This window comes from Boleophthalmus pectinirostris, unplaced genomic scaffold (genome assembly GCF_026225935.1).
Source record: "Boleophthalmus pectinirostris isolate CB_2022bp ecotype Guang Dong unplaced genomic scaffold, ASM2622593v1 HiC_scaffold_10, whole genome shotgun sequence".
NCBI lineage: Eukaryota > Metazoa > Chordata > Actinopteri > Gobiiformes > Gobiidae > Boleophthalmus > Boleophthalmus pectinirostris.
In genome coordinates this window covers 21,137,738-21,147,819 of record NW_026570971.1, presented here as the reverse complement: position 1 = coordinate 21,147,819, position 10,082 = coordinate 21,137,738, and positions in this window count along the sequence as shown.

The window sequence follows — 10,082 nt, the reverse complement described above, 5'->3', positions numbered from 1 at the left end:
TGCTGTTTGGCTAAAATTATGATGCCAAAGTTGCCCATTTTCATCCATTTCTGAAGCACAGAGTTTTAAACACTATTAAAGTTTAGAACTCCCAGAGCTGCCAAATCTGATACAAATGACAACTAATTTTAGCCCATTTCTGACACACACCAAATCACTTAACCCCTATCTAGATCAACACACTTGGCTCCATCCTTTGTCCCTCTGCGTCAGAAATGGAGGAGAACTGATCACTTAAGAGTGAAAATTGTATGTCACTGAGAGCACTGAGCAAGCCTTATCAGTCACATATTATTTTCTGTATAACTTTAAGTAAGTAAGAGTAAGACTGTGCTGAGTGATTAGATCGGTGTCTCCAACCTGTAGCTTGGGAGCTAACAGTAGCTCTCCACGTCTCTCACTAAGAGATTTATGATTTATATGTATTTCGCTGAAAAACTAAAATTCCATTAACTACCATGGTAAATGTATAATTTTTATGCCTGACTTTGTGCACTAATATGTGGATAATGGTTTAGATTTTATAGACATTTAACTGTACCCCATTTAAGGCTCGCGCTGGCTCTTATATGTACTACATTTCTTGCAAACACTAAAATTAGTAGCTCTCTGGCATTTTCGTGTTGTAAAGGTAGCTCATCGGAGGAAAAAGGCTGGAGACCCCTAGGTTAGATGGTTAGAAGGAAAGGTTTTAGTTGCCAAGTGCAGAAGGAGAGTGAAGAAGAGATTTGTGGATCAGCTGATATCAAGACATAGTTGGTGTAAGTGAAGAAGATTTTCTACAGTTTGACAGCAGCAGAAGATTAAAGATATGTAACTTTTCCAACTATTTCTTGTCACCAGAGATGTTTCGCTTTGCCTATAGTTTTCCAGTGTACATACATCTTGCATTTATTTTATTATTTTATTTTATTATATTATTTCTTTTCACAAATCTGACTTGTAATTTGACTTTGTGACATCACCCCTTTCAGTGTTTAATGCTTTACTGTGGAACATTCAGGCAAAGCAGAAACATCTTCATGGAGTAAAGCATTTGGCGGACCTCCATCTGAAAATTAGATTGTGACTGAAGACAACAGCTGAAAGTGAGAGTGGAGAACATAGGCCTATTCATATTTTGTAACTGGGCAACGCTGTAGATTTAACATGGACGGTGTCCCCTATATTAAGCAGCTGTAAAATCCAAGAGAATTGAAAATATTGATCTGTCGTGCAAATGTAGCGAATGCAATAAGTGAAAGCATGATCCTATTATATTTGCCCTGTGACAATGTGACCTCATCAGTCTGTAAACAGCTGCTGAGTGGATGCACGGGGGACAATAGGTGTAATTACAAAAATGTCAAGATGTTTTTGAGCAGGGTCTAGTATGAGCAGAGCAGAGGGAGCACTGGAATAATGGGACCCAACAAATGATTAATTACCTCTCTGTGTGCCCCTTCGTTCATTTAGCACTGAGTTTAATCTCTTCAGCCTTAGTTGAGAGTTTGTGAACGGAATAAAAATGTGTTTAATCTTTACACAATAGAGGCTCCTTCAGGGTCATCCAATTTTCTATTTGTACAATTACAAAACACGAAAGCAATTCCAAACTACTGTCAGTAGAATTCAATAAGTAATGAATAACAAAACAAGATATGAGGAGAAAAATGTGGCTTCATTCACACGTGATATTTGTTTTGAACACTGAGGCTGTCTGTCAGTTACGTCTCGCTGCACCTCACAGATGAGAGCATGATTGCGGTCTGTCTGGATCAATCAATGGGCATTTTCACTTAGGCTGTTCTGAAAATGTAGAATGGATTGAGACCCCGTATGTCGGTTATTCTCAGGGGGCACGTTAGACTGCATGTAATAACACAAATCTATTTTTCACTTCTTTTTTTCACTTTAATCAAAGCACCTGTAATCTTTGTCAGACAAGCATGGAAGAAGTACACATTTTGCATAATTTTCCTACCACTACTATGTTAAGACTCATCCAACCTGTATGATACTGTCCTGATTTCCCTAAACATTTATTCACATCTCCACTGGAGGGCAGTGTTGCACCGTTTTATAAATAATACTGTTATTTTCAGAGCTGGTATTAAAGAGTCATGGGCACTTCCTGCTCTAGTGAGACAAAAGTTTAGGGCATTAAAATGACTATGTTACCAAATCAGTACCTTTCCAAATGTAGTTAGTTAGTATAGATATATATATATATATATATATATATATATATATATATATATATATATATATATATATATATATATATACATGCATGCTTTCAAACACAAAGTACGAGACTGTACACAAACAGATAATAAGATCTGCTCTTCAAGATATATTTCATTATGTTTCCCAGGACCTGCTTTAAGTCTGCTATAGGATTCCCACATGCCAGAGCTGATGTGAGTATATTTTGCTCACAGGTGCACCCACACATCACTTTATCCTGATATCTTAATTGCTTGTCGGTGGCAGCGGTGGGTTGTTGTGGTAAGTGGTTTTCTCACGTCTGCCTTGTTGCTCGTGCAGAGGATAGAATCACCAATTAGGGAATGTGCATGTAGCCAGGAACCAGCGGACAGAAATAGCATGACCATCTCTCATTCAATTCACCACAATTGACACAACTGTGGGTAATATACATTCATGTCGGCCACTCCCACCACTTTAGATGATAGTTTTGATAAGGTAAAAGTCATACAGTACTGTGAATGTAACTGTTCAGTAAAATGGATCTGATTTAAATGGGCCTTTTGACTGACTGCACGTTCTGCTCACATGCTGTCCCTGTGCAGGAGGTCGTTCTTTAAAGGTCCTATATTACGCACAATTAACTTTGAGCTTTAAGTTATGTTATACTCTTGTTATTTCCTCAATATGGAGGGTTTGTTTGTGAAATCTGTGTGAATGAAACAAAACACAACTCCAGGTCTGTCTGTGATGAGGAAACATAGATCATAAAATAATGTAATATGAGCTCTTTAATGTGTTTTTTGCTGACTGTCTGCTCTGCCTCTGGCCTTGTACAGGTTGTTCTTTTAAAAAAAATCTTAGAATACCCAAAGCATTACAGAGGTACCTTGCAACTGCATTAAAAGTACAAAATAATCATTCCAACCTTAATGATAAGCTTTATAGGTTTCAGCACAATATAGTCAAAATATGTAAAATATTTGTGCAACTTTATGTTTTGTGCTGTCAGTGCAAAACAAAGTCCTGGGTAAGTCCTGGTTTGGTCCTGGTTCAGTTCTCGCTCAGTTCTGGTTTAGTCCTGGTTTAGACCTGGTTTAGTCCATTTACGGCACAAAAGTTCTGCATCTTTGCACAGTTATTTTGGTGAGAGTAACTTAAAGTGCTGCAATAGTCATGTAATGTTTTACATTTTAAATGCAGTAATAGTGTAATGTAACAAATTACTTTGAAATGACAGTAACAAGTAGTTACAAACAGTGTTTATTACTACAATAATAATAAAATGTCATCAAGTTAGATAAATCACTGATCGAAAGCTTCCATGTTTTGCTATATACTGTGTTTAGTTAGTACAGACTATTATTAATTCTATAATGAAAAGCCTCATACAGTGCATGGCCGTGAAAGCCTCCTCTGAAGTGCACTTGTTACGCTTCACTTACACTCCTGGTGTCTGGTGATGGAGGAGATGACACCTCTCCATCCGTCTGGAATCTGTCGGCACTCTCCCTGAAACTGTCAAAACACTTTTAAATCTGGAATAAACTGTGAGTATAACCAACGCGCCAACTGTCAACAGAGAAACAAGGCGTTCATTCATGGCGGTTACCAAACTTGTCAACTGTTTACTAAAATTAGATTATGGTTTATAGAGTGATGATGTGCGTTTAGCATAGTTTAGTCTTTATTTGAAGGGACAATGCAGATTAGTGTCATAACAACTGTATATAGTTTACATGGCTTATCTATCTTACAGGTTATAATACTCCCTACAATAATAGCATTGGATTTCCTTATCAGTAACCTACAGTAAGTGAATTATTCCTTAAGAAAATTGTATTGCTAAATATTTATGCAATGAAGATTGAAGAAGCTTGTTGAGATGGTAAATTACTGTCATTAATTAACTTAAATCAGCTCTGTTAGTCAATATGATTTTATTAAATTGAAGTGGAAGTTCCAAATGATTGAAACATTAAAAAAAAGTCAGCTCCAATTTGAGTCATTTTTAGAAAACTGTCAACACAGAAACAAAGTGTTCTTTCATGGTGGTTACCAAACTTGTCAACTATTTTGTAAAATTATACCGCAAAAAACAAAGTTTAGTCAAGTTAAGATGACTTGAATTAAGAAAGTTTTATCATGATTTGAGTAAATTTAACTTGACGGGTAAAATGATCTGCCAGTGGAACCAGACTTTTTGAACTAAAATATGAAAATGCATCTTGCTACACTTAAAATTAAACTTAAATTGTTGCTTGAATTAAGAAAAACACACTTATTTCATTGGTAGATCATTTTACTTGTCAAGTTCAATCTATTCAAATAAAGTAAAATGTTCTAAACTTCAGTCATTTTAACTTACCGATATAGTTTTTTTCCAGTGTAGATTGTGATTTATAGAGTGATGATATGTGTTTAGCTTAGTTCAGTCTTTCTTTGAATGGACAACGCACATTAGCGTCATAAAAACTGATTCTGCAGAAGATTAGCTAAATAGCTTCCATCTGCAGACTCTGATTAACAAGAATAAATTATACAATGTAATTACACCAATCAATGATGAGAACAATTCAAAATGTCCACTCTCTGATCCATACACATTCACACAGCACTACACATGTACAACCTGACCATTCAGTAAGTTTTTTTTAATTTTTTATATATATATTACGTATGTTTTATGAATTACTGATTGATTTACACAAGACCTGTTGTGACAATGAGTAGTAGTCATGATATATCTATAGAAGAAATCTATAGAGTGACTCTGTTCTGTCCTTGCCCAGGTTTTAAGGTTAATTTACAGCTGCAATAGTAAAGTGAGAAATAATCTTGTGGTAAAAAGTGTGAGAATGAGGGTCATTTCTGTTACATAATCATCTTAATATCAATGAGACTTAAACTTTAATTTCCATTTCCAGGCGCCAACTTTAGATTGTACCTGTGAAATAACTAACACTAACAGCCTCCTTATTCTATCGCCCACTCAAAACTTAGTCATCAAAAAGCACTTATAAAAACAAGTCCAGAATTCTTGTAACATGTGTTGTTGTGTACTTTTTCTGAACTCAAAGTTGTGTTGCTGCTAATTGTTCAAATGAAGTCTGGATGAAGAGATCTCCTGCTGAGAGACTGAGGAGATACTTTGGTGAGGGGATAAGGTTACACCATCATCACAAGCCTTGTCGGGGTTTGTACTTAAGATCAACCTGACTTCTTATTTGCAATATTACTTTGAGTTCTCTGCACACAGATTTTTACAGTGGATGAAAGGCGACTGAAATGTCATGATTTATTAACAGTAACTGATAAGGAAATTACACTACTGTACCAAGGACATGTCTGGTTCAGTCTTTGTCAGATGGCTTATACGCTTTACATGGCTTATCTATCTGACATCATCAAAGGTTAAAATACTCCCTACAACAGAAGCAAATTCCTTATCAGTAACCTGCAGTAAATGAATTATTCCTCAAGAAAATTATATTGCTAAATATTTATGAAATGAAGATTGAAGAAGCTTGTTGAGATGGTAAAGGACTGTCATTAATTCACTTAAATCAGCTCTGTTAGTCAATATGATTGTATTTAATTGAAGTGGAAGTCCTATTCCCAAATTATTGAAACATAAAAAAGACAGCTACAATTTGAGTTATTTTTAGAAAACTGCAAGTCTGTTTTGAGATTACCATATTGAGCACACCTGAATATAAGCCGCATCAACTAAATTTTAACAAAATTTTAAAATTGTACATATATAGGCCACACCTGAATATAAGCCACAGGTGGCCACATGTTCAAGTTCAGGCTGTCTGCTTTTATTGCCTTTGAAAGCTTTTGTCATCTTTCTGCATTGAGTCAGTTCGTCACGCTGCCGTCGCCAACGTCTCAATTGCCTTTAACTTCAAATCTGCATCATCTGCATTTCTTTGTGTGTTTTCCATGAGGAGGGTGTGTGTATGAAGCACAAAATAACTGTTCAAAACATAATCAAATGAGCATCTCCCTCGGCACATCACCCGGTCTCTCCCCGCGCTCTACTGCACATGTCTCCTGCAGAAAGAGCTGCTGTCCTGTCCACATCATGTCAGTGTCTTGTAGGAGTTCAGCAGATTTCAGACTCTCCCGGGGCTAGGCAAGTTGTGTCTGTCAGGTATGAGTGGATCCGGCTACTGAAGTTTGAGATGTTTCTTCTCGTCATTTACACACACGGGTAAGACGTATCCCCCTCACTAATGTTCATTTAGCATCATAACTTATTTTATCACACAGGGATAAACTGCTCTAGTGCTGATAACATTGCTTATTAATCCATGTTCTATGTGTTAACATAGACAGTGGTGTTTTCTGCACTCAGGCTGTGTGTATCCGCTGTGTTGCCAAACCAAATACCCTTTATATGAATGGACAATGTGCCAAACAAATAATCCATCCATATATTAGCCACATCATTTTATAAGCCTCTGGGTTCAAAATGTGACAAAAAAGTGGCGGCTTATAGTCTGGAAATTATCATATGTTACTCAAGTCAGGTTTTCTCCTTGTTTGGCAGAAAGATCAATGACCCAATCTTTAAGAAGTTGTGTCGTGTGAATAGATTTGATGTGTACATTAACTTCCAATTCCAAGTCCTTCAAAAATGTATATAATTCTATGTCATGTCATTAAGTTTTAATTTCCAGTGTAAAATCTGTCCCAATGACATGGACTCTTTCCATGGACCGGTGTACTGTCTGGCTCCTGACTTTTCCCATACCATTCTCTGCTTATCTGATATGGCTTGTCCGGTGTATTGGCTGTCTATGGATTCATTTGGCTTTAGAACCACACTCTCCAGTTTGTATCCCGGGCCGCTGACATGGCATTCACAGTCAGAGATTTGAGCCAGGGCTTAATCACAGATGCGACTGCCTCCTGATGTGGAGCTGGAGATGCCAACCGTCTCTCTGGCCACTGGTCCTGTGCTGCTTAACTCGACTGTGCATTTTGGTTGATCTTGTTTCTGTCATTTTGTTTATGTTTCACTCATGTTTGCAGTTGAAACAACACAACAACAAAAACAAACACATAGCTGCTTGTGGTGACCATACCTGCTTATCAGTGCCTGATCTCAGATGCTAAGCAAGGCCAGGTCTGTTTAGTGCTTGGATGGGAGACACATGCTGTATCAGGTGCTGATATGGAGCAGAAGTGGCTCTAGTGGAAACTGTTTGTGTCCCTTGGCAAAACTATCCACCCACAGTAATAATAACCAAAATATCATGATATCATAAAGTCAAAAGTCTCACAATGATATACTGTCACACAAGTATATCAAATGTTAAGTGTCTTTGCAGTTTACACGATGAATTAAGCACTTTTAATTATTTGGCTTATGACAGAAAAGTCATAATTTTGTTACCGTCTACAAAATATCACAATACATATTGTACTATGAAACCAGATAATTACTGCATATCATGAAAATATCATATAGAGACATTCAGAAGTGGGACCAAGTTGATGGTTTTGCAAGTCTCAAGTAAGTCTCAAGTCTTTGACCTCACGTCCGAGTCAAGTTCCACGTCAAATACAGGCAAGTCCAAGTCAAGTCTCGAGTCACTGGCCCATAAGTCCAAGTCAAGTCCAAATCATCTGCTTTGAGCATCAAGTCATTTTAAGACTTGATGCTTTAAGAACTTTAATAGTATATTAGTATTTATATAAGAGTTGTAGAAATGCTATTTTTACCTTTTAAAAGTCTTGACAAAATCTTAGTGTGAATGATTATGCTTTAAAAGTGCTTAACAGTTATTTTGTCAAGGTGTCTGCACTAAAATGAAATATATTCTTTGTAGTTCCCTCTGTTTTGCTATTGTACTGTATATTACTGTGGTACATTTGAGTATCACAGTACTTCAGTCACATCCAAAGTAACAAAGAGAGAAGTGGGAGGGACATGTTTCAGTTCCTGTAAAATTAAGTGTTGCATTTATCAAAAAAGAGAAAAGTATTTTCTATAAACATATTTTTTAGAAGAAGAATCAAATCAGTGACCTTCAAGTCCAAGCCGAGGACCAAGTCTTTTTTGTCTGTTTTATCAAGTCAAGTCTGAAGTCCTAAAAATAGTGCCTCAAGTCTGACTTGAGTCCAAGTCACAACTTGCAAGTCCGTTTTTTAGACATTTGGATATCATTACTTCCCATTATCATTAGTGCTATATCCACTTGGGAGTTTGCAAATTAATCAACCTCTTTCATTAAATTTTTGGCTGTGTTTTAGCTAAAGATGCACCAATACTAGAAAATGTCAAAAAAAAAACCTTACTGACTTAGGAGTAGTTAGAGGTTAGACCAATAACTTGTATTGTATATGCATTAAAACACTGCAACTGTCTCATATGAATGATAAAAAGTGTCCAGTATCAACTACAATTCAAAACCCAAATATCAATATGAATATGAAGATAAAAAAATCTGGTTTTATTATGTTTAATACACATCACATAAGAGCTATGGATAACACTGACTTCATTTAATTGACTAAGCAAGACCTCGAAATACACCAGCAGACGGTTGTGCACACTGGCAGCAAGAGGCAGATTAAACAAAAGCTCATTGTGAACCAAGATTACGAATAGCTTTTGTATGGATTGTGATTAGTCTATCTATCTATTTCCAAATCAAGTCTACGAATCCACCTCTGAACAGTATTGATTCTTTCACATAACTCCCAGTGAGAAAGTGATTGGAGAGAAAAAGACTTGGGACAGTTCTTAAATAAGTCGTACAGAGAAGGTTAGGACAAGATGGTGGGTGACATTTATTCTATGTGTTCACTTTGAGACCTCTCAGCTCAGGTGCTGATGTCTTGTACTGATCTGTGTGTAGTTGAAACAGATTCTATGTAGTTGTGAGGCTTTAAGATTCGCAGTGAGAGCAGTGAAACTTTCTTTGTAAATGTTTTATTTTGGCCTGCAGCGTGTGAGGTCCCCACAATAGTTTACTTGAGCTCAATTAACTCCTGTCACACTGTTTAATGGCACTGTTTGGGACTCTGTTTCAGCACTTCATGAGACACTCCCTTTATGTCGTTTTTAAAAGTTGTGGCCGTATGCTGAATGCTCCTTTGGCTACACAAATGATTCAATTACTCTTCTTTTAAATGTGCGGGCCCAGATAGAGGCTTGGCAACCAAACCACAAGCCCCGAATGAAATTAACCTCTGCTAACTCTTACAGCCTCTGCTCTTGTGTCATGATTTTCTATTAAAATGCTATCACAGCTATAATTAATTCTGTTCATAATGCCCCAAAAAGACTAGGAACTTATGTCAACTAATTTTTGTTTGTTCCAGGTAAACTCATAGATGCAGCTGAATGCCAAAAAGCATTTAGTAACACATTTATATGCTAAAAAAATCAAGGTTTTTAAGGCAATCATGCAAACCAGTGACATGGCAATTACTTAAAATTGAAAGGTACTTTGAAACAGAGTAAACAATCTCACAACGTCAGGGGTTTATCTAAAACTTTGTCAGCCTGTAACTGCAATTTGGCCCTGGAAAATATTAAGGTTAAATGTTAAGGTCCTCTGCATTTGACCCATGGAGCAATATTAATAAAGCCAATCCCAGGAAAACACAAATGCAACACACAAGTTTAAAGAAGTGAACAAAGGGAGTGTGACATCATTCATAGCGTTTGGCTCCAGTCAAATGAAAGTCCTCATGGAGTCAGGGTGGACCATATGGTTCAGTCTGTTGGGGTATAAAAGGAGCCTGGTTACATCTTCGCTTGAAAGGGAAGGAAGTTGAAAGTGGGAGGTGAAAGTGGGTGCTAGAAAGGGTTAAGATGGATAAACGAGGACCACTGTACTCTCACTTCACAACCTGTGCACATAGACTCA